The 23,529-nt window shown below is 33.7% G+C and overlaps 28 non-coding genes across 28 annotated transcripts; all 28 read left to right on the top strand.

Moving 5' to 3' along the window:
- The first annotated feature begins 427 nt into the window (after nt 1-427).
- TRNAK-UUU (transfer RNA lysine (anticodon UUU)) lies at nt 428-500 on the top strand. The gene has a single exon. It is a non-coding gene; the product is annotated as a tRNA-Lys (tRNA).
- Nucleotides 501-1,079: 579 nt separating this feature from the next.
- Nucleotides 1,080-1,152, top strand: TRNAK-UUU (transfer RNA lysine (anticodon UUU)). Its single transcript has one exon. It is a non-coding gene; the product is annotated as a tRNA-Lys (tRNA).
- A 579-nt stretch (nt 1,153-1,731) lies between these two features.
- TRNAK-UUU (transfer RNA lysine (anticodon UUU)) lies at nt 1,732-1,804 on the top strand. The gene has a single exon. It is a non-coding gene; the product is annotated as a tRNA-Lys (tRNA).
- A 579-nt stretch (nt 1,805-2,383) lies between these two features.
- TRNAK-UUU (transfer RNA lysine (anticodon UUU)) lies at nt 2,384-2,456 on the top strand. The gene has a single exon. It is a non-coding gene; the product is annotated as a tRNA-Lys (tRNA).
- Nucleotides 2,457-3,035: 579 nt separating this feature from the next.
- TRNAK-UUU (transfer RNA lysine (anticodon UUU)) lies at nt 3,036-3,108 on the top strand. Its single transcript has one exon. It is a non-coding gene; the product is annotated as a tRNA-Lys (tRNA).
- Nucleotides 3,109-3,687: 579 nt separating this feature from the next.
- TRNAK-UUU (transfer RNA lysine (anticodon UUU)) lies at nt 3,688-3,760 on the top strand. The gene has a single exon. It is a non-coding gene; the product is annotated as a tRNA-Lys (tRNA).
- A 579-nt stretch (nt 3,761-4,339) lies between these two features.
- On the top strand, nt 4,340-4,412 carry TRNAK-UUU (transfer RNA lysine (anticodon UUU)). Its single transcript has one exon. It is a non-coding gene; the product is annotated as a tRNA-Lys (tRNA).
- Nucleotides 4,413-4,993: 581 nt separating this feature from the next.
- TRNAK-UUU (transfer RNA lysine (anticodon UUU)) lies at nt 4,994-5,066 on the top strand. The gene has a single exon. It is a non-coding gene; the product is annotated as a tRNA-Lys (tRNA).
- A 579-nt stretch (nt 5,067-5,645) lies between these two features.
- On the top strand, nt 5,646-5,718 carry TRNAK-UUU (transfer RNA lysine (anticodon UUU)). The gene has a single exon. It is a non-coding gene; the product is annotated as a tRNA-Lys (tRNA).
- Nucleotides 5,719-6,297: 579 nt separating this feature from the next.
- TRNAK-UUU (transfer RNA lysine (anticodon UUU)) lies at nt 6,298-6,370 on the top strand. The gene has a single exon. It is a non-coding gene; the product is annotated as a tRNA-Lys (tRNA).
- Nucleotides 6,371-6,950: 580 nt separating this feature from the next.
- On the top strand, nt 6,951-7,023 carry TRNAK-UUU (transfer RNA lysine (anticodon UUU)). The gene has a single exon. It is a non-coding gene; the product is annotated as a tRNA-Lys (tRNA).
- A 1,233-nt stretch (nt 7,024-8,256) lies between these two features.
- TRNAK-UUU (transfer RNA lysine (anticodon UUU)) lies at nt 8,257-8,329 on the top strand. The gene has a single exon. It is a non-coding gene; the product is annotated as a tRNA-Lys (tRNA).
- A 579-nt stretch (nt 8,330-8,908) lies between these two features.
- On the top strand, nt 8,909-8,981 carry TRNAK-UUU (transfer RNA lysine (anticodon UUU)). Its single transcript has one exon. It is a non-coding gene; the product is annotated as a tRNA-Lys (tRNA).
- A 579-nt stretch (nt 8,982-9,560) lies between these two features.
- TRNAK-UUU (transfer RNA lysine (anticodon UUU)) lies at nt 9,561-9,633 on the top strand. Its single transcript has one exon. It is a non-coding gene; the product is annotated as a tRNA-Lys (tRNA).
- A 579-nt stretch (nt 9,634-10,212) lies between these two features.
- On the top strand, nt 10,213-10,285 carry TRNAK-UUU (transfer RNA lysine (anticodon UUU)). The gene has a single exon. It is a non-coding gene; the product is annotated as a tRNA-Lys (tRNA).
- A 579-nt stretch (nt 10,286-10,864) lies between these two features.
- Nucleotides 10,865-10,937, top strand: TRNAK-UUU (transfer RNA lysine (anticodon UUU)). Its single transcript has one exon. It is a non-coding gene; the product is annotated as a tRNA-Lys (tRNA).
- Nucleotides 10,938-12,171: 1,234 nt separating this feature from the next.
- TRNAK-UUU (transfer RNA lysine (anticodon UUU)) lies at nt 12,172-12,244 on the top strand. The gene has a single exon. It is a non-coding gene; the product is annotated as a tRNA-Lys (tRNA).
- A 578-nt stretch (nt 12,245-12,822) lies between these two features.
- TRNAK-UUU (transfer RNA lysine (anticodon UUU)) lies at nt 12,823-12,895 on the top strand. The gene has a single exon. It is a non-coding gene; the product is annotated as a tRNA-Lys (tRNA).
- Nucleotides 12,896-13,474: 579 nt separating this feature from the next.
- On the top strand, nt 13,475-13,547 carry TRNAK-UUU (transfer RNA lysine (anticodon UUU)). The gene has a single exon. It is a non-coding gene; the product is annotated as a tRNA-Lys (tRNA).
- A 1,234-nt stretch (nt 13,548-14,781) lies between these two features.
- On the top strand, nt 14,782-14,854 carry TRNAK-UUU (transfer RNA lysine (anticodon UUU)). Its single transcript has one exon. It is a non-coding gene; the product is annotated as a tRNA-Lys (tRNA).
- A 578-nt stretch (nt 14,855-15,432) lies between these two features.
- Nucleotides 15,433-15,505, top strand: TRNAK-UUU (transfer RNA lysine (anticodon UUU)). The gene has a single exon. It is a non-coding gene; the product is annotated as a tRNA-Lys (tRNA).
- Nucleotides 15,506-16,084: 579 nt separating this feature from the next.
- TRNAK-UUU (transfer RNA lysine (anticodon UUU)) lies at nt 16,085-16,157 on the top strand. Its single transcript has one exon. It is a non-coding gene; the product is annotated as a tRNA-Lys (tRNA).
- A 1,231-nt stretch (nt 16,158-17,388) lies between these two features.
- On the top strand, nt 17,389-17,461 carry TRNAK-UUU (transfer RNA lysine (anticodon UUU)). Its single transcript has one exon. It is a non-coding gene; the product is annotated as a tRNA-Lys (tRNA).
- Nucleotides 17,462-18,040: 579 nt separating this feature from the next.
- TRNAK-UUU (transfer RNA lysine (anticodon UUU)) lies at nt 18,041-18,113 on the top strand. The gene has a single exon. It is a non-coding gene; the product is annotated as a tRNA-Lys (tRNA).
- Nucleotides 18,114-19,344: 1,231 nt separating this feature from the next.
- Nucleotides 19,345-19,417, top strand: TRNAK-UUU (transfer RNA lysine (anticodon UUU)). Its single transcript has one exon. It is a non-coding gene; the product is annotated as a tRNA-Lys (tRNA).
- A 579-nt stretch (nt 19,418-19,996) lies between these two features.
- On the top strand, nt 19,997-20,069 carry TRNAK-UUU (transfer RNA lysine (anticodon UUU)). Its single transcript has one exon. It is a non-coding gene; the product is annotated as a tRNA-Lys (tRNA).
- A 1,230-nt stretch (nt 20,070-21,299) lies between these two features.
- TRNAK-UUU (transfer RNA lysine (anticodon UUU)) lies at nt 21,300-21,372 on the top strand. The gene has a single exon. It is a non-coding gene; the product is annotated as a tRNA-Lys (tRNA).
- Nucleotides 21,373-21,951: 579 nt separating this feature from the next.
- TRNAK-UUU (transfer RNA lysine (anticodon UUU)) lies at nt 21,952-22,024 on the top strand. Its single transcript has one exon. It is a non-coding gene; the product is annotated as a tRNA-Lys (tRNA).
- The last annotated feature ends 1,505 nt before the right edge of the window (nt 22,025-23,529 follow it).

A 23,529-nucleotide genomic window follows, 5' to 3' on the forward strand; every position in this document is an offset into this window, starting at 1 on the left:
AGAATATTAAGAATGGACTTTATCACTCTTCAATAGGCACACATTATTGGCATCTAGTAATATAATCATCACAAAGTAGTATCGCTACATGTCAGTTCTAAAGACTTTATTTCATCAGGAACTCAAATCCATCCTTCTTTGATAGGCACACAGTGATTAAATTAGACAAGTAATAAATCAAACTTCTTTGACAAAAATAATTGAATGTGATTATTGAAGTAAGGTGATACTTAACGAATCTAAGGATTTACATCTTAAACACAGAGGAAACTAAAATATATTTCATCAAGATACCCTACAAGCCAAGTCTTTCAGTTCATGATTGCAGTAACACATATATTTTTCCACATTTTTTGTAATTGCACAGCAAATTGTCATGTTTTATATATTTCGAGCAGTTTCCAATATGGCAACTTCAGCACTCAGAGCCTGGATAGCTCAGTCGGTAGAACATCAGACTTTTAATCTGAGGGTCCAGGGTTCAAGTTCCTGTTCAGGCGAGTGTCTTTTAAACAATGGTGTTTTTGTTTGTGAAATGGACAATTTTGCAGAGTTTAAAATTATCCATTTCTGCAGGCAGCCATCTTTTAATTGTTGATGCTGATTATGTTCATTATTCAATGGGAAGGTGTATAGATTGGAAAGATTCTGTAGAATATTAAGAATGGACTTTATCACTCTTCAATAGGCACACATTATTGGCATCTAGTAATATAATCATCACAAAGTAGTATCGCTACATGTCAGTTCTAAAGACTTTATTTCATCAGGAACTCAAATCCATCCTTCTTTGATAGGCACACAGTGATTAAATTAGACAAATAATAAATCAAACCTCTTTGACAAAAATAATTGAATGTGATTATTGAAGTAAGGTGATACTTAACGAATCTAAGAATTTACATCTTAAACACAGAGGAAACTAAAATATATTTCATCAAGATACCCTACAAGCCAAGTCTTTCAGTTCATGATTGCAGTAACACATATATTGTTCCACATTTTTTTTAATTGCACAGCAAATTGTCATGTTTTATATATTTCAAGCAGTTTCCAATATGGCAACTTCAGTGCTCAGATCCTGGATAGCTCAGTCGGTAGAGCTTCAGACTTTTAATCTGAGGGTCCAGGGTTCAAGTCCCTGTTCAGGCGAGTGTCTTTTAAACAATGGTGTTTTTGTTTGTGAAATGGACAATTTTGCAGAGTATAAAATTATCCATACCTGCAGGCAGCCATCTTTTAATTGTTGATGCTGATTATGTTCATTATTCAATGGGAAGGTGTATAGATTGGAAAGATTCTGTAGAATATTAAGAATGGACTTTATCACTCTTCAATAGGCACACATTATTGGCATCTAGTAATGTAGTCATCACAAAGTAGTATCACTACATGTCAGTTCTAAAGACTTTGTTTCATCAGGAACTCAAATCCATCCTTCTTTGATAGGCACACAGTGATTCAATTAGACTAGTAATAAATCAAACCTCTTTGACAAAAATAATTGAATGTGATTATTGAAGTGAGGTGATACTTAAAGCATCTAAGGATTTACAACTTAAACACAGAGGAAACTAAAATATATTTCATCAAGAGACCCTACAAGCCAAGTTTTTCAGTTCATGATTGCAGTAACACATATATTTTTACACATTTTTTGTAATTGCACAGCAAATTGTCATGTTTTATATATTTCGAGCAGTTTCCAATATGGCAACTTCAGTGCTCAGAGCCTGGATAGCTCAGTCGGTAGAGCATCAGACTTTTAATCTGAGGGTCCAGGGTTCAAGTCCCTGTTCAGGCGAGTGTCTATTAAACAATGTTGTTTTTGTTTGTGAAATGGACAATTTTGCAAAGTTTAAAATTATCCATTCCTGCAGGCAGCCATCTTTTAATTGTTGATGCTGATTATGTTCATTATTCAATGGGAAGGTGAATAGATTGGAAAGATTCTGTAGAATATTAAGAATGGACTTTATCACTCTTCAATAGGCACACATTATTGGCATCTAGTAATATAATCATCACAAAGTAGTATCGCTACATGTCAGTTCTAAAGACTTTATTTCATCAGGAACTCAAATCCATCCTTCTTTGATAGGCACACAGTGATTAAATTAGACAAGTAATAAATCAAACCTCTTTGACAAAAATAATTGAATGTGATTATTGAAGTAAGGTGATACTTAACGAATCTAAGGATTTACATCTTAAACACAGAGGAAACTAAAATATATTTCATCAAGAGACCCTACAAGCCAAGTCTTTTAGTTCATGATAGCAGTAACACATATATTTTTCCACATTTTTTGTAATTGAACAGCAAATTGTCATGTTTTATATATTTCGAGCAGTTTCCAATATGGCAATTTCAGTGCTTAGAGCCTGGATAGCTCAGTCGGTAGAGCATCAGACTTTTAATCTGAGGGTCCAGGGTTCAAGTCCCTGTTCAGGCGAGTGTCTTTTAAACAATGGTGTTTTTGTTTGTGAAATGGACAATTTTGCAGAGTTTAAAATCATCCATTTCTGCAGGCAGCCATCTTTTAATTGTTGATGCTGATTATGTACATTATTCAATGGGAAGGTGTATAGATTGGAGAGATTCTTTAGAATATTAAGAATGGACTTTATCACTCTTCAATAGGCACACATTATTGGCATCTAGTAATATAGTCATAACAAAGTAGTATCACTACATGTCAGTTCTAAAGACTTTGTTTCATCAGGAACTCAAATCCATCCTTCTTTGATAGGCACACAGTGATTCAATTAGACAAGTAATAAATCAAACCTCTTTGACAAAAATAATTGAATGTGATTATTGAAGTGAGGTGATACTTAAAGCATCTAAGGATTTACAACTTAAACACAGAGGAAACTAAAATATATTTCATCAAGAGACCCTACAAGCCAAGTTTTTCAGTTCATGATTGCAGTAACACATATATTTTTACACATTTTTTGTAATTGCACAGCAAATTGTCATGTTTTATATATTTCGAGCAGTTTCCAATATGGCAACTTCAGTGCTCAGAGCCTGGATAGCTCAGTCGGTAGAGCATCAGACTTTTAATCTGAGGGTCCATGGTTCAAGTCCCTGTTCAGGCGAGTGTCTATTAAACAATGTTGTTTTTGTTTGTGAAATGGACAATTTTGCAAAGTTTAAAATTATCCATTCCTGCAGGCAGCCATCTTTTAATTGTTGATGCTGATTATGTTCATTATTCAATGGGAAGGTGAATAGATTGGAAAGATTCTGTAGAATATTAAGAATGGACTTTATCACTCTTCAATAGGCACACATTATTGGCATCTAGTATTATAATCATCACAAAGTAGTATCGCTACATGTCAGTTCTAAAGACTTTATTTCATCAGGAACTCAAATCCATCCTTCTTTGATAGGCACACAGTGATTAAATTAGACAAGTAATAAATCAAACCTCTTTGACAAAAATAATTGAATGTGATTATTGAAGTAAGGTGATACTTAACGAATCTAAGGATTTACATCTTAAACACAGAGGAAACTAAAATATATTTCATCAAGAGACCCTACAAGCCAAGTCTTTTAGTTCATGATAGCAGTAACACATATATTTTTCCACATTTTTTGTAATTGCACAGCAAATTGTCATGTTTTATATATTTCGAGCAGTTTCCAATATGGCAACTTCAGTGCTCAGAGCCTGGATAGCTCAGTCGGTAAAGCATCAGACTTTTACTCTGAGGGTCCAGGGTTCAAGTCCCTGTTCAGGCGAGTGTCTTTTAAACAATGGTGTTTTTGTTTGTGAAATGGACAATTTTGCAGAGTTTAAAATCATCCATTCCTGCAGGCAGCCATCTTTTAATTGTTGATGCTGATTATGTTCATTATTCAATGGGAAGGTGTATAGATTGGAGATATTCTTTAGAATATTAAGAATGGACTTTATCACTCTTCAATAGGCACACATTATTGGCATCTAGTAATATAGTCATCACAAAGTAGTATCACTACATGTCAGTTCTAAAGACTTTGTTTCATCAGGAACTCAAATCCATCCTTCTTTGATAGGCACACAGTGATTAAATTAGACAAGTAATAAATCAAACCTCTTTGACAAAAATAATTGAATGTGATTATTGAAGTGAGGTGATACTTAAAGCATCTAAGGATTTACAACTTAAACACAGAGGAAACTAAAATATATTTCATCAAGAGACCCTACAAGCCAAGTCTTTCAGTTCATGATTGCAGTAACACATATATTTTTCCACATTTTTTGTAATTGCACAGCAAATTGTCATGTTTTATATATTTCGAGCAGATTCCAATATGGCAACTTCAGCACTCAGAGCCTGGATAGCTCAGTCGGTAGAGCATCAAACTTTTAATCTGAAGGTCCAGGGTTCAAGTCCCTGTTCAGGTGAGTGTCTTTTAAACAATAGTGTTTTTGTTTGTGAAATGGACAATTTTGCAGAGTTTAAAATTATCTATTCCTGCAGGCAGCCATCTTTTAATTGTTGATGCTGATTATGTTCATTATTCGATGGGAAGGTGAATAGATTGGAAAGATTCTGTAGAATATTAAGAATGGACTTTATCACTCTTCAATAGGCACACATTATTGGCATCTAGTAATATAGTCATCACAAAGTAGTATCACTACATGTTAGTTCTAAAGACTTTATTTCATCAGGAACTCAACTCCATCCTTCTTTGATAGGCACACAGTGATTAAATTAGACAAGTAATAAATCAAACCTCTTGGACAAAAATAATTGAATGTAATTATTGAAGTAAGGTGATACTTAACGAATCTAAGGATTTACATCTTAAACACAGAGGAAACTAAAATATATTTCATCAAGATACCCTACAAGCCAAGTCTTTCAGTTCATGATTGCAGTAACACATATATATTTTTCCACATTTTTTGTAATTGCACATCAAATTGTCATGTTTTATATATTTCGAGCAGTTTCCAATATGGCAATTTCAGTGCTTAGAGCCTGGATAGCTCAGTCGGTAGAGCATCAGACTTTTAATCTGAGGGTCCAGGGTTCAAGTCCCTGTTCAGGCAAGTGTCTTTTAAACAATGGTGTTTTTGTTTGTGAAATGGACAATTTTGCAGAGTTTAAAATCATCCATTTCTGCAGGCAGCCATCTTTTAATTGTTGATGCTGATTATGTACATTATTCAATGGGAAGGTGTATAGATTGGAGAGATTCTTTAGAATATTAAGAATGGACTTTATCACTCTTCAATAGGCACACATTATTGGCATCTAGTAATATAGTCATCACAAAGTAGTATCACTACATGTCAGTTCTAAAGACTTTGTTTCATCAGGAACTCAAATCCATCCTTCTTTGATAGGCACACAGTGATTCAATTAGACAAGTAATAAATCAAACCTCTTTGACAAAAATAATTGAATGTGATTATTGAAGTGAGGTGATACTTAAAGCATCTAAGGATTTACAACTTAAACACAGAGGAAACTAAAATATATTTCATCAAGAGACCCTACAAGCCAAGTTTTTCAGTTCATGATTGCAGTAACACATATATTTTTACACATTTTTTGTAATTGCACAGCAAATTGTCATGTTTTATATATTTCGAGCAGTTTCCAATATGGCAACTTTAGTGCTCAGAGCCTGGATAGCTCAGTCGGTAGAGCATCAGCCTTTTAATCTGAGGGTCCAGGGTTCAAGTCCCTGTTCAGGCGAGTGTCTATTAAACAATGTTGTTTTTGTTTGTGAAATGGACAATTTTGCAAAGTTTAAAATTATCCATTCCTGCAGGCAGCCATCTTTTAATTGTTGATGCTGATTATGTTCATTATTCAATGGGAAGGTGAAGAGATTGGAAAGATTCTGTAGAATATTAAGAATGGACTTTATCACTCTTCAATAGGCACACATTATTGGCATCTAGTATTATAATCATCACAAAGTAGTATCGCTACATGTCAGTTCTAAAGACTTTATTTCATCAGGAACTCAAATCCATCCTTCTTTGATAGGCACACAGTGATTAAATTAGACAAGTAATAAATCAAACCTCTTTGACAAAAATAATTGAATGTGATTATTGAAGTAAGGTGATACTTAACGAATCTAAGTATTTACATCTTAAACACAGAGGAAACTAAAATATATTTCATCAAGAGACCCTACAAGCCAAGTCTTTTAGTTCATGATAGCAGTAACACATATATTTTTCCACATTTTTTGTAATTGCACAGCAAATTGTCATGTTTTATATATTTCGAGCAGTTTCCAATTTGGCAACTTCAGTGCTCAGAGCCTGGATAGCTCAGTCGGTAAAGCATCAGACTTTTAATCTGAGGGTCCAGGGTTCAAGTCCCTGTTCAGGCGAGTGTCTTTTAAACAATTGTGTTTTTGTTTGTGAAATGGACAATTTTGCAGAGTTTAAAATCATCCATTCCTGCAGGCAGCCATCTTTTAATTGTTGATGCTGATTATGTTCATTATTCAATGGGAAGGTGTATAGATTGGAGATATTCTTTAGAATATTAAGAATGGACTTTATCACTCTTCAATAGGCACACATTATTGGCATCTAGTAATATAGTCATCACAAAGTAGTATCACTACATGTCAGTTCTAAAGACTTTGTTTCATCAGGAACTCAAATCCATCCTTCTTTGATAGGCACACAGTGATTAAATTAGACAAGTAATAAATCAAACCTCTTTGACAAAAATAATTGAATGTGATTATTGAAGTGAGGTGATACTTAAAGCATCTAAGGATTTACAACTTAAACACAGAGGAAACTAAAATATATTTCATCAAGAGACCCTACAAGCCAAGTCTTTCAGTTCATGATTGCAGTAACACATATATTTTTCCACATTTTTTTGTAATTGCACAGCAAATTGTCATGTTTTATATATTTCGAGCAGATTCCAATATGGCAACTTCAGCACTCAGAGCCTGGATAGCTCAGTCGGTAGAGCATCAGACTTTTAATCTGAAGGTCCAGGGTTCAAGTCCCTGTTCAGGTGAGTGTCTTTTAAACAATAGTGTTTTTGTTTGTGAAATGGACAATTTTGCAGAGTTTAAAATTATCTATTCCTGCAGGCAGCCATCTTTTAATTGTTGATGCTGATTATGTTCATTATTCGATGGGAAGGTGAATAGATTGGAAAGATTCTGTAGAATATTAAGAATGGACTTTATCACTCTTCAATAGGCACACATTATTGGCATCTAGTAATATAGTCATCACAAAGTAGTATCACTACATGTCAGTTCTAAAGACTTTATTTCATCAGGAACTCAACTCCATCCTTCTTTGATAGGCACACAGTGATTAAATTAGACAAGTAATAAATCAAACCTCTTTGACAAAAATAATTGAATGTAATTATTGAAGTAAGGTGATACTTAACGAATCTAAGGATTTACATCTTAAACACAGAGGAATCTAAAATATATTTCATCAAGATACCCTACAAGCCAAGTCTTTCAGTTCATGATTGCAGTAACACATATATATTTTTCCACATTTTTTGTAATTGCACATCAAATTGTCATGTTTTATATATTTCGAGCAGTTTCCAATATGGCAACTTCAGTGTTCAGAGAATGGATAACTCAGTCGGTAGAGCATCAGACTTTTAATCTGAGGGTCCAGGGTTCAAGTCCCTGTTCAGGCGAGTGTCTTTTAAACAATGGTGTTTTTGTTTGTGAAATGGACAATTTTGCAGAGTTTAAAATTATCCATTCCTGCAGGCAGCCATCTTTTAATTGTTGATGCTGATTATGTTCATTATTCAATGGGAAGGTTAATAGATTGGAAAGATTCTGTAGAATATTAAGAATGGACTTTATCACTCTTCAATAGGCACACATTATTGGCATCTAGTAATATAGTCATCACAAAGTAGTATCACTACATGTCAGTTCTAAAGACTTTGTTTCATCAGGAACTCAAATCCATCCTTCTTTGATAGGCACACAGTGATTCAATTAGTCAAGTAATAAATCAAACCTCTTTGACAAAAATAATTGAATGTGATTATTGAAGTGAGGTGATACTTAAAGCATCTAAGGATTTACAACTTAAACACAGAGGAAACTAAAATATATTTCATCAAGAGACCCTACAAGCCAAGTTTTTCAGTTCATGATTGCAGTAACACATATATTTTTACACATTTTTTGTAATTGCACAGCAAATTGTCATGTTTTATATATTTCGAGCAGTTTCCAATATGGCAACTTCAGTGCTCAGAGCCTGGATAGCTCAGTCGGTAGAGCATCAGACTTTTAATCTGAGGGTCCAGGGTTCAAGTCCCTGTTCAGGCGAGTGTCTATTAAACAATGTTGTTTTTGTTTGTGAAATGGACAATTTTGCAAAGTTTAAAATTATCCATTCCTGCAGGCAGCCATCTTTTAATTGTTGATGCTGATTATGTTCATTATTCAATGGGAAGGTGAATAGATTGGAAAGATTCTGTAGAATATTAAGAATGGACTTTATCACTCTTCAATAGGCACACATTATTGGTATCTAGTAATATAATCATCACAAAGTAGTATCGCTACATGTCAGTTCTAAAGACTTTATTTCATCAGGAACTCAAATCCATCCTTCTTTGATAGGCACACAGTGATTAAATTAGACAAGTAATAAATTAAACCTCTTTGACAAAAATAATTGAATGTGATTATTGAAGTAAGGTGATACTTAACGAATCTAAGGATTTACATCTTAAACACAGAGGAAACTAAAATATATTTCATCAAGAGACCCTACAAGCCAAGTCTTTTAGTTCATGATAGCAGTAACACATATATTTTTCCACATTTTTTGTAATTGCACAGCAAATTGTCATGTTTTATATATTTCGAGCAGTTTCCAATATGGCAATTTCAGTGCTTAGAGCCTGGATAGCTCAGTCGGTAGAGCATCAGACTTTTAATCTGAGGGTCCAGGGTTCAAGTCCCTGTTCAGGCAAGTGTCTTTTAAACAATGGTGTTTTTGTTTGTGAAATGGACAATTTTGCAGAGTTTAAAATCATCCATTTCTGCAGGCAGCCATCTTTTAATTGTTGATGCTGATTATGTACATTATTCAATGGGAAGGTGTATAGATTGGAGAGATTCTTTAGAATATTAAGAATGGACTTTATCACTCTTCAATAGGCACACATTATTGGCATCTAGTAATATAGTCATCACAAAGTAGTATCGCTACATGTCAGTTCTAAAGACTTTGTTTAATCAGGAACTCAAATCCATCCTTCTTTGATAGGCACACAGTGATTCAATTAGACAAGTAATAAATCAAACCTCTTTGACAAAAATAATTGAATGTGATTATTGAAGTGAGGTGATACTTAAAGCATCTAAGGATTTACAACTTAAACACAGAGGAAACTAAAATATATTTCATCAAGAGACCCTACAAGCCAAGTTTTTCAGTTCATGATTGCAGTAACACATATATTTTTACACATTTTTTGTAATTGCACAGCAAATTGTCATGTTTTATATATTTCGAGCAGTTTCCAATATGGCAACTTTAGTGCTCAGAGCCTGGATAGCTCAGTCGGTAGAGCATCAGCCTTTTAATCTGAGGGTCCAGGGTTCAAGTCCCTGTTCAGGCGAGTGTCTATTAAACAATGGTGTTTTTGTTTGTGAAATGGACAATTTTGCAAAGTTTAAAATTATCCATTCCTGCAGGCAGCCATCTTTTAATTGTTGATGCTGATTATGTTCATTATTCAATGGGAAGGTTAATAGATTGGAAAGATTCTGTAGAATATTAAGAATGGACTTTATCACTCTTCAATAGGCACACATTATTGGCATCTAGTATTATAATCATCACAAAGTAGTATCGCTACATGTCAGTTCTAAAGACTTTATTTCATCAGGAACTCAAATCCATCCTTCTTTGATAGGCACACAGTGATTAAATTAGACAAGTAATAAATCAAACCTCTTTGACAAAAATAATTGAATGTGATTATTGAAGTAAGGTGATACTTAACGAATCTAAGGATTTACATCTTAAACACAGAGGAAACTAAAATATATTTCATCAAGAGACCCTACAAGCCAAGTCTTTTAGTTCATGATAGCAGTAACACATATATTTTTCCACATTTTTTGTAATTGCACAGCAAATTGTCATGTTTTATATATTTCGAGCAGTTTCCAATTTGGCAACTTCAGTGCTCAGAGCATGGATAGCTCAGTCGGTAAAGCATCAGACTTTTAATCTGAGGGTCCAGGGTTCAAGTCCCTGTTCAGGCGAGTGTCTTTTAAACAATGGTGTTTTTGTTTGTGAAATGGACAATTTTGCAGAGTTTAAAATCATCCATTCCTGCAGGCAGCCATCTTTTAATTGTTGATGCTGATTATGTTCATTATTCAATGGGAAGGTGTATAGATTGGAGATATTCTTTAGAATATTAAGAATGGACTTTATCACTCTTCAATAGGCACACATTATTGGCATCTAGTAATATAGTCATCACAAAGTAGTATCACTACATGTCAGTTCTAAAGACTTTGTTTCATCAGGAACTCAAATCCATCCTTCTTTGATAGGCACACAGTGATTAAATTAGACAAGTAATAAATCAAACCTCTTTGACAAAAATAATTGAATGTGATTATTGAAGTGAGGTGATACTTAAAGCATCTAAGGATTTACAACTTAAACACAGAGGAAACTAAAATATATTTCATCATGAGACCCTACAAGCCAAGTCTTTCAGTTCATGATTGCAGTAACACATATATTTTTCCACATTTTTTGTAATTGCACAGCAAATTGTCATGTTTTATATATTTCGAGCAGATTCCAATATGGCAACTTCAGCACTCAGAGCCTGGATAGCTCAGTCGGTAGAGCATCAGACTTTTAATCTGAAGGTCCAGGGTTCAAGTCCCTGTTCAGGTGAGTGTCTTTTAAACAATAGTGTTTTTGTTTGTGAAATGGACAATTTTGCAGAGTTTAAAATTATCCATTTCTGCAGGCAGCCATCTTTTAATTGTTGATGCTGATTATGTTCATTATTCGATGGGAAGGTGAATAGATTGGAAAGATTCTGTAGAATATTAAGAATGGACTTTATCACTCTTCAATAGGCACACATTATTGGCATCTAGTAATATAGTCATCACAAAGTAGTATCACTACATGTCAGTTCTAAAGACTTTATTTCATCAGGAACTCAACTCCATCCTTCTTTGATAGGCACACAGTGATTAAATTAGACAAGTAATAAATCAAACCTCTTTGACAAAAATAATTGAATGTAATTATTGAAGTAAGGTGATACTTAACGAATCTAAGGATTTACATCTTAAACACAGAGGAATCTAAAATATATTTCATCAAGATACCCTACAAGCCAAGTCTTTCAGTTCATGATTGCAGTAACACATATATATTTTTCCACATTTTTTGTAATTGCACATCAAATTGTCATGTTTTATATATTTCGAGCAGTTTCCAATATGGCAACTTCAGTGTTCAGAGAATGGATAACTCAGTCGGTAGAGCATCAGACTTTTAATCTGAGGGTCCAGGGTTCAAGTCTCTGTTCAGGCGAGTGTCTTTTAAACAATGGTGTTTTTGTTTGTGAAATGGACAATTTTGCAGAGTTTAAAATTATCCATTCCTGCAGGCAGCCATCTTTTAATTGTTGATGCTGATTATGTTCATTATTCAATGGGAAGGTTAATAGATTGGAAAGATTCTGTAGAATATTAAGAATGGACTTTATCACTCTTCAATAGGCACACATTATTGGCATCTAGTAATATAATCATCACAAAAGTAGTATCGCTACATGTTAGTTCTAAAGACTTTATTTCATCAGGAACTCAAATCCATCCTTCTTTGATAGGCACACAGTGATTAAATTAGACAAGTAATAAATCAAACCTCTTTGACAAAAATAATTGAATGTGATTATTGAAGTAAGGTGATACTTAACGAATCTAAGGATTTACATCTTAAACACAGAGGAAACTAAAATATATTTCATCAAGAGACCCTACAAGCCAAGTCTTTTAGTTCATGATAGCAGTAACACATATATTTTTCCACATTTTTTGTAATTGAACAGCAAATTGTCATGTTTTATATATTTCGAGCAGTTTCCAATATGGCAATTTCAGTGCTTAGAGCATGGATAGCTCAGTCGGTAGAGCATCAGACTTTTAATCTGAGGGTCCAGGGTTCAAGTCCCTGTTCAGGCGAGTGTCTTTTAAACAATGGTGTTTTTGTTTGTGAAATGGACAATTTTGCAGAGTTTAAAATCATCCATTCCTGCAGGCAGCCATCTTTAATTGTTGATGCTGATTATGTTCATTATTCAATGGGAAGGTGTATAGATTGGAGAGATTCTTTAGAATATTAAGAATGGACTTTATCACTCTTCAATAGGCACACATTATTGGCATCTAGTAATATAGTCATCACAAAGTAGTATCACTACATGTCAGTTCTAAAGACTTTGTTTCATCAGGAACTCAAATCCATCCTTCTTTGATAGGCACACAGTGATTCAATTAGACAAGTAATAAATCAAACCTCTTTGACAAAAATAATTGAATGTGATTATTGAAGTGAGGTGATACTTAAAGCATCTAAGGATTTACAACTTAAACACAGAGGAAACTAAAATATATTTCATCAAGAGACCCTACAAGCCAAGTTTTTCAGTTCATGATTGCAGTAACACATATATTTTTACACATTTTTTGTAATTGCACAGCAAATTGTCATGTTTTATATATTTCGAGCAGTTTCCAATATGGCAACTTTAGTGCTCAGAGCCTGGATAGCTCAGTCGGTAGAGCATCAGCCTTTTAATCTGAGGGTCCAGGGTTCAAGTCCCTGTTCAGGCGAGTGTCTATTAAACAATGGTGTTTTTGTTTGTGAAATGGACAATTTTGCAAAGTTTAAAATTATCCATTCCTGCAGGCAGCCATCTTTTAATTGTTGATGCTGATTATGTTCATTATTCAATGGGAAGGTTAATAGATTGGAAAGATTCTGTAGAATATTAAGAATGGACTTTATCACTCTTCAATAGGCACACATTATTGGCATCTAGTAATATAGTCATCACAAAGTAGTATCACTACATGTCAGTTCTAAAGACTTTGTTTCATCAGGAACTCAAATCCATCCTTCTTTGATAGGCACACAGTGATTAAATTAGACAAGTAATAAATCAAACCTCTTTGACAAAAATAATTGAATGTGATTATTGAAGTGAGGTGATACTTAAAGCATCTAAGGATTTACAACTTAAACACAGAGGAAACTAAAATATATTTCATCATGAGACCCTACAAGCCAAGTCTTTCAGTTCATGATTGCAGTAACACATATATTTTTCCACATTTTTTGTAATTGCACAGCAAATTGTCATGTTTTATATATTTCGAGCAGATTCCAATATGGCAACTTCAGCACTCAGAGCCTGGATAGCTCAGTCGGTAGAGCATCAGACTTTTAATCTGAAGGTCCAGGGTTCAAGTCCCTGTTCAGGTGAGTGTCTTTTAAACAATAGTGTTTTTGTTTGTGAAATGGACAATTTTGCAGAGTTTAAAATTATCCATTTCTGCAGGCAGCCATCTTTTAATTGTTGATGCTGATTATGTTCATTATTCGATGGGAAGGTGAATAGATTGGAAAGATTCTGTAGAATATTAAGAATGGACTTTATCACTCTTCAATAGGCACACATTATTGGCATCTAGTAATATAGTCATCACAAAGTAGTATCACTACATGTCAGTTCTAAAGACTTTATTTCATCAGGAACTCAACTCCATCCTTCTTTGATAGGCACACAGTGATTAAATTAGACAAGTAATAAATCAAACCTCTTTGACAAAAATAATTGAATGTAATTATTGAAGTAAGGTGATACTTAACGAATCTAAGGATTTACATCTTAAACACAGAGGAATCTAAAATATATTTCATCAAGATACCCTACAAGCCAAGTCTTTCAGTTCATGATTGCAGTAACACATATATATTTTTCCACATTTTTTGTAATTGCACATCAAATTGTCATGTTTTATATATTTCGAGCAGTTTCCAATATGGCAACTTCAGTGTTCAGAGAATGGATAACTCAGTCGGTAGAGCATCAGACTTTTAATCTGAGGGTCCAGGGTTCAAGTCTCTGTTCAGGCGAGTGTCTTTTAAACAATGGTGTTTTTGTTTGTGAAATGGACAATTTTGCAGAGTTTAAAATTATCCATTCCTGCAGGCAGCCATCTTTTAATTGTTGATGCTGATTATGTTCATTATTCAATGGGAAGGTTAATAGATTGGAAAGATTCTGTAGAATATTAAGAATGGACTTTATCACTCTTCAATAGGCACACATTATTGGCATCTAGTAATATAATCATCACAAAAGTAGTATCGCTACATGTTAGTTCTAAAGACTTTATTTCATCAGGAACTCAAATCCATCCTTCTTTGATAGGCACACAGTGATTAAATTAGACAAGTAATAAATCAAACCTCTTTGACAAAAATAATTGAATGTGATTATTGAAGTAAGGTGATACTTAACGAATCTAAGGATTTACATCTTAAACACAGAGGAAACTAAAATATATTTCATCAAGAGACCCTACAAGCCAAGTCTTTTAGTTCATGATAGCAGTAACACATATATTTTTCCACATTTTTTGTAATTGAACAGCAAATTGTCATGTTTTATATATTTCGAGCAGTTTCCAATATGGCAATTTCAGTGCTTAGAGCATGGATAGCTCAGTCGGTAGAGCATCAGACTTTTAATCTGAGGGTCCAGGGTTCAAGTCCCTGTTCAGGCGAGTGTCTTTTAAACAATGGTGTTTTTGTTTGTGAAATGGACAATTTTGCAGAGTTTAAAATCATCCATTCCTGCAGGCAGCCATCTTTAATTGTTGATGCTGATTATGTTCATTATTCAATGGGAAGGTGTATAGATTGGAGAGATTCTTTAGAATATTAAGAATGGACTTTATCACTCTTCAATAGGCACACATTATTGGCATCTAGTAATATAGTCATCACAAAGTAGTATCACTACATGTCAGTTCTAAAGACTTTGTTTCATCAGGAACTCAAATCCATCCTTCTTTGATAGGCACACAGTGATTCAATTAGACAAGTAATAAATCAAACCTCTTTGACAAAAATAATTGAATGTGATTATTGAAGTGAGGTGATACTTAAAGCATCTAAGGATTTACAACTTAAACACAGAGGAAACTAAAATATATTTCATCAAGAGACCCTACAAGCCAAGTTTTTCAGTTCATGATTGCAGTAACACATATATTTTTACACATTTTTTGTAATTGCACAGCAAATTGTCATGTTTTATATATTTCGAGCAGTTTCCAATATGGCAACTTCAGTGCTCAGAGCCTGGATAGCTCAGTCGGTAGAGCATCAGACTTTTAATCTGAGGGTCCAGGGTTCAAGTCCCTGTTCAGGCGAGTGTCTATTAAACAATGTTGTTTTTGTTTGTGAAATGGACAATTTTGCAAAGTTTAAAATTATCCATTCCTGCAGGCAGCCATCTTTTAATTGTTGATGCTGATTATGTTCATTATTCAATGGGAAGGTGTATAGATTGGAAAGATTCTGTAGAATATTAAGAATGGACTTTATCACTCTTCAATAGGCACACATTATTGGTATCTAGTAATATAATCATCACAAAGTAGTATCGCTACATGTCAGTTCTAAAGACTTTATTTCATCAGGAACTCAAATCCATCCTTCTTTGATAGGCACACAGTGATTAAATTAGACAAGTAATAAATCAAACCTCTTTGACAAAAATAATTGAATGTGATTATTGAAGTAAGGTGATACTTAACGAATCTAAGGATTTACATCTTAAACACAGAGGAAACTAAAATATATTTCATCAAGATACCCTACAAGCCAAATCTTTCAGTTCATGATTGCAGTAACACATATATTTTTCCACATTTTTTGTAATTGCACAGCAAATTGTCATGTTTTATATATTTCGAGCAGTTTCCAATATGGCAACTTCAGTGCTCAGAGCCTGGATAGCTCAGTCGGTAGAGCTTCAGACTTTTAATCTGAGGGTCCAGGGTTCAAGTTCCTGTTCAGGCGAGTGTCTTTTAAACAATGGTGTTTTTGTTTGTGTAATGGACAATTTTGAAGAGTATAAAATTATCCATTCCTGCAGGATGCCATCTTTTAATTGTTGATGCTGATTATGTTCATTATTCAATGGGAAGGTGTACAGATTGGAAAGATTCTGTAGAATATTAAGAATGGACTTTATCACTCTTCAATAGGCACACATTATTGGCATCTAGTAATATAATCATCACAAAGTAGTATCGCTACATGTCAGTTCTAAAGACTTTATTTCATCAGGAACTCAAATCCATCCTTCTTTGATAGGCACACAGTGATTAAATTAGACAAATAATAAATCAAACCTATTTGACAAAAATAATTGAATGTGATTATTGAAGTAAGGTGATACTTAACAAATATAAGAATTTACATCTTAAACACAGAGGAAACTAAAATATATTTCATCAAGATACCCTACAAGCCAAGTCTTTCAGTTCATGATTGCAGTAACACATATATTTTTCCACATTTTTTGTAATTGCACATCAAATTGTCATGTTTTATATATTTCGAGCAGTTTCCAATATGACACCTTCAGTGTTCAGAGAATGGATAGCTCAGTCGGTAGAACATCAGACTTTTAATCTGAGGGTCCAGGGTTTAAGTCCCTGTTCAGGCGAGTGTTTTTTAAACAATGGTGTTTTTGTTTGTGAAATGGACAATTTTGCAGAGATTAAAATTATCCATTCCTGCAGGCAGCCATCTTTTAATTGTTGATGCTGATTATGTTCATTATTCAATGGGAAGGTTAATAGATTGGAAAGATTCTGTAGAATATTAAGAATGGACTTTATCACTCTTCAATAGGCACACATTATTGGCATCTAGTAATATAATCATCACAAAGTAGTATTGCTACATGTTAGTTCTAAAGACTTTATTTCATCAGGAACTCAAATCCATCCTTCTTTGATAGGCACACAGTGATTAAATTAGACAAGTAATAAATCAAACCTCTTTGACAAAAATAATTGAATGTGATTATTGAAGTAAGGTGATACTTAACGTATCTAAGGATTTACATCTTAAACACAGAGGAAACTAAAATATATTTAATCAAGAGACCCTACAAGCCAAGTCTTTTAGTTCATGATAGCAGTAACACATATATTTTTCCACATTTTTTGTAAATGAACAGCAAATTGTCATGTTTTATATATTTCGAGCAGTTTCCAATATGGCAATTTCAGTGCTTAGAGCCTGGATAGCTCAGTTGGTAGAGCATCAAACTTTTAATCTGAGGGTCCAGGGTTCAAGTCCCTGTTCAGGCGAGTGTCTTTTAAACAATGGTGTTTTTGTTTGTGAAATGGACAATTTTGCAGAGTTTAAAATCATCCATTCCTGCAGGCAGCCATCTTTTAATTGTTGATGCTGATTATGTTCATTATTCAATGGGAAGGTGAATAGATTGGAAAGATTCTGTAGAATATTAAGAATGGACTTTATCACTCTTCAATAGGCACACATTATTGGCATCTAGTAATATAATCATCACAAAGTAGTATCGCTACATGTTAGTTCTAAAGACTTTATTTCTTCAGGAACTCAAATCAATCCTTCTTTGATAGGCACACAGTGATTAAATTAGACAAGTAATAAATCAAACCTCTTTGACAAAAATAATTGAATGTGATTATTGAAGTAAGGTGATACTTAACGAATCTAAGGATTTACATCTTAAACACAGAGGAAACTAAAATATATTTCATCAAGAGACCCTACAAGCCAAGTCTTTCAGTTCATGATTGCAGTAACACATATATTTTTCCACATTTTTTGTAATTGCACAGCAAATTGTCATGTTTTATATATTTCTAGCAGTTTCCAATATGGCAACTTCAGTGCTCTGAGCCTGGATAGCTCAGTCGGTAGAGCATCAGACTTTTAATCTGAGGGTCCAGGGTTCAAGTTCCTGTTCAGGCGAGTGTCTTTTAAACAATAATGTTTTTGTTTGTGAAATGGACAATTTTGCAGATTATAAAATTATCCATTCCTACAGGTAGCTATCTTTTAATTGTTGATGCTGATTATGTTCATTATTCAATGGGAAGGTGAATAGATTGGAAATATTCTGTAGAATATTAAGAATGGACTTTATCACTCTTCAATAGGCACACATTATTGGCATCTAGTAATATAATCATGACAAAGTAGTATCGCTACATGTCAGTTCTAAAGACTTTATTTCATCAGGAACTCAAATCCATCCTTCTTTGATAGGCACACAGTGATTAAATTAGACAAATAATAAATCAAACCTCTTTGACAAAAATAATTGAATGTGATTATTGAAGTAAGGTGATACTTAACAAATATAAGAATTTACATCTTAAACACAGAGGAAACTAAAATATATTTCATCAAGATACCCTACAAGCCAAATCTTTCAGTTCATGATTGCAGTAACACATATATTTTTCCACATTTTTTGTAATTGCACATCAAATTGTCATGTTTTATATATTTCGAGCAGTTTCCAATGTGGCAACATCAGTGATCAGAGAATGGATAGCTCAGTCGGTAGAGCATCAGCCTTTTAATCTGAGGGTCCAGTGTTCAAGTCCCTATTCAGGAGAGTGTCTTTTAAACAATGGTGTTTTTGTTTGTGAAATGGACAATTTTGCAGAGTTTAAAATCATCCATTCCTGCAGGCAGCCATCTTTTAATTGTTGGTGCTGATTATGTTCATTATTCAATGGGAAGGTGTATAGATTGGAGAGATTCTTTAGAATATTAAGAATGGACTTTATCACTATTCAATAGGCACACATTATTGGCCTCTAGTAATAGAGTCATCACAAAGTAGTATCACTACATGTCAGTTCTAAAGACTTTGTTTCATCAGGAACTCAAATCCATCCTTCTTTGATAGGCACACAGTGATTAAATTAGACAAGTAATAAATCAAACCTCTTTGACAAAAATAATTGAATGTGATTATTGAAGTGAGGTGATACTTAAAGCATCTAAGGATTTACAACTTAAACACAGAGGAAACTAAAATATATTTCATCAAGAGACCCTACAAGCCAAGTCTTTCAGTTCATGATTGCAGTAACACATATATTTTTCCACATTTTTTGTAATTGCACAGCAAATTGTCATGTTTTATATATTTCGAGCAGTTTCCAATATGGCAACTTCAGCACTCAGAGCCTGGATAGCTCAGTCGGTAGAGCATCAGACTTTTAATCTGAGGGTCCAGGGTTCAAGTCCCTGGTCAGGTGAGTGTCTTTTAAACAATGGTCTTTTTGTTTGTGAAATGGACAATTTTGCAGAGTTTAAAATTATCCATTCCTGCAGGCAGCCATCTTTTAATTGTTGATGCTGATTATGTTCATTATTCAATGGGAAGGTGTATAGATTGGAGAGATTCTTTAGAATATTAAGAATGGACTTTATCACTTTTCAATAGGCACACATTATTGGCATCTAGTAATATAGTCATCACAAAGTAGTATCACTACATGTCAGTTCTAAAGACTTTGTTTCATCAGGAACTCAAATCCATCCTTCTTTGATAGGCACACAGTGATTAAATTAGACAAGTAATAAATCAAACCTCTTTGACAAAAATAATTGAATGTGATTATTGAAGTGAGGTGATACTTAAAGCATCTAAGGATTTACAACTTAAACACAGAGGAAACTAAAATATATTTCATCAAGAGACCCTACAAGCCAAGTCTTTCAGTTTATGATTGCAGTAACACATATAATTTTCCAAATTTTTTGTAATTGCACAGCAAATTGTCATGTTTTATATATTTCGAGCAGTTTCCAATATGGCAACTTCAGCACTCAGAGCCTTGATAGCTCAGTCGGTAGAGCATCAGACTTTTAATCTGAGGGTCCAGGGTTCAAGTCCCTGTTCAGGTGGGTGTCTTTTAAACAATGGTGTTTTTGTTTGTGAAATGGACAATTTTGCAGAGTATAAAATTATCCATTCCTGCAGGCAGCCATCTTTTAATTGTGATGCTGATTATGTTCATTATTCAATGGGAAGGTGAATAGATTGGAAAGATTCTGTAGAATATTAAGAATGGACTTTATCACTCTTCAATAGGCACACATTATTGGCTTCTAGTAATATAATCATCACAAAGTAGTATCGCTACATGTCAGTTCTAAAGACTTTATTTCATCAGGAACTCAAATCCATCCTTCTTTGATAGGCACACAGTGATTAAATTAGACAAATAATAAATCAAACCTCTTTGACAAAAATAATTGAATGTGATTATTGAAGTAAGGTGATACTTAACAAATCTAAGAATTTACATCTTAAACACAGAGGAAACTAAAATATATTTCATCAAGATACCCTACAAGCCAAGTCTTTCAGTTCATGATTGCAGTAACACATATATTTTTCCACATTTTTTGTAATTGCACATCAAATTGTCATGTTTTATATATTTCGAGCAGTTTCCAATATGGCACCTTCAGTGTTCAGAGAATGGATAGCTCAGTCGGTAGAGCATCAGACTTTTAATCTGAGGATCCAGGGTTTAAGTCCCTGTTCAGGCGAGTGTCTTTTAAACAATGGTGTTTTTGTTTGTGAAATGGACAATTTTGCAGAGTTTAAAATTATCCATTCCTGCAGGCAGCCATCTTTTAATTGTTGATGCTGATTATGTTCATTATTCAATGGGAAGGTTAATAGATTGGAAAGATTCTGTAGAATATTAAGAATGGACTTTATCAATCTTCAATAGGCACACATTATTGGCATCTAGTAATATAATCATCACAAAGTAGTATTGCTACATGTTAGTTCTAAAGACTTTATTTCATCAGGAACTCAAATCCATCCTTCTTTGATAGGCACACAGTGATTAAATTAGACAAGTAATAAATCAAACCTCTTTGACAAAAATAATTGAATGTGATTATTGAAGTAAGGTGATACTTAACGTATCTAAGGATTTACATCTTAAACACAGAGGAAACTAAAATATATTTCATCAAGAGACCCTACAAGCCAAGTCTTTTAGTTCATGATAGCAGTAACACATATATTTTTCCACATTTTTTGTAAATGAACAGCAAATTGTCATGTTTTATATATTTCGAGCAGTTTCCAATATGGCAATTTCAGTGCTTAGAGCCTGGATAGCTCAGTTGGTAGAGCATCAGACTTTTAATCTGAGGGTCCAGGGTTCAAGTCCCTGTTCAGGCGAGTGTCTTTTAAACAATGGTGTTTTTGTTTGTGAAATGGACAATTTTGCAGAGTTTAAAATCATCCATTCCTGCAGGCAGCCATCTTTTAATTGTTGATGCTGATTATGTTCATTATTCAATGGGAAGGTGTATAGATTGGAGAGATTCTTTAGAATATTAAGAATGGACTTTATCACTCTTCAATAGGCACACATTATTGGCATCTAGTAATATAGTCATCACAAAGTAGTATCACTACATGTCAGTTCTAAAGACTTTGTTTCATCAGGAACTCAAATCCATCCTTCTTTGATAGGCACACAGTGATTAAATTAGACAAGTAATAAATCAAACCTCTTTGACAAAAATAATTGAATGTGATTATTGAAGTGAGGTGATACTTAAAGCATCTAAGGATTTACAACTTAAACACAGAGGAAACTAAAATATATTTCATCAAGAGACCCTACAAGCCAAGTTTTTCAGTTCATGATTGCAGTAACACATATATTTTTCCACATTTTTTGTAATTGCACAGCAAATTGTCATGTTTTATATATTTCGAGCAGTTTCCAATATGGCAACTTCAGTGCTCAGAGCCTGGATAGCTCAGTCGGTACAGCATCAGACTTTTAATCTGAGGGTCCAGGGTTCAAGTCCCTGTTCAGGCGAGTGTCTATTAAACAATGTTGTTTTTGTTTGTGAAATGGACAATTTTGCAGATTATAAAATTATCCATTCCTACAGGTAGCTATCTTTTAATTGTTGATGCTGATTATGTTCATTATTCAATGGGAAGGTGAATAGATTGGAAATATTCTGTAGAATATTAAGAATGGACTTTATCACTCTTCAATAGGCACACATTATTGGCATCTAGTAATATAATCATCACAAAGTAGTATCGCTACATGTCAGTTCTAAAGACTTTATTTCATCAGGAACTCAAATCCATCCTTCTTTGATAGGCACACAGTGATTAAATTAGACAAATAATAAATCAAACCTCTTTGACAAAAATAATTGAATGTGATTATTGAAGTAAGGTGATACTTAACGAATCTAAGAATTTACATCTTAAACACAGAGGAAACTAAAATATATTTCATCAAGATACCCTACAAGCCAAGTCTTTCAGTTCAGGATTGCAGTAACACATATATTTTTCCACATTTTTTGTAATTGCACATCAAATTGTCATGTTTTATATATTTCAAGCAGTTTCCAATATGGCAACATCAATGATCAGAGAATGGATAGCTCAGTCGGTAGAGCATCAGCCTTTTAATCTGAGGGTCCAGTGTTCAAGTCCCTATTCAGGAGAGTGTCTTTTAAACAATGGTGTTTTTGTTTGTGAAATGGACAATTTTGCAGAGTTTAAAATCATCCATTCCTGCAGGCAGCCATCTTTTAATTGTTGATGCTGATTATGTTCATTATTCAATGGGAAGGTGTATAGATTGGAGAGATTCTTTAGAATATTAAGAATGGACTTTATCACTCTTCAATAGGCACACATTATTGGCATCTAGTAATATAGTCATCACAAAGTAGTATCACTACATGTCAGTTCTAAAGACTTTGTTTCATCAGGAACTCAAATCCATCCTTCTTTGATAGGCACACAGTGATTAAATTAGACAAGTAATAAATCAAACCTCTTTGACAAAAAAAATTGAATGTGATTATTGAAGTGAGGTGATACTTAAAGCATCTAAGGATTTACAACTTAAACACAGAGGAAACTAAAATATATTTCATCAAGAGACCCTACAAGCCAAGTCTTTCAGTTTATGATTGCAGTAACACATATATTTTTCCACATTTTTTGTAATTGCACAGCAAATTGTCATGTTTTATATATTTCGAGCAGTTTCCAATATGGCAACTTCAGCACTCAGAGCCTTGATAGCTCAGTCGGTAGAGCATCAGACTTTTAATCTGAGGGTCCAGGGTTCAAGTCCCTATTCAGGTGGGTGTATTTTAAACAATGGTGTTTTTGTTTGTGAAATTGACAATATTGCAGAGTTTAAAATTATCCATTCCTGCAGGCAGCCATCTTTTAATTGTTGATGCTGATTATGTTCATTATTCAATGGGAAGGTGAATAGATTGGAAAGATTCTGTAGAATATTAAGAATGGACTTTATCACTCTTCAATAGGCACACATTATTG

This window comes from Pseudophryne corroboree, unplaced genomic scaffold, assembly GCF_028390025.1.
Source record: "Pseudophryne corroboree isolate aPseCor3 unplaced genomic scaffold, aPseCor3.hap2 scaffold_1586, whole genome shotgun sequence".
Classification (NCBI taxonomy): domain Eukaryota; kingdom Metazoa; phylum Chordata; class Amphibia; order Anura; family Myobatrachidae; genus Pseudophryne; species Pseudophryne corroboree.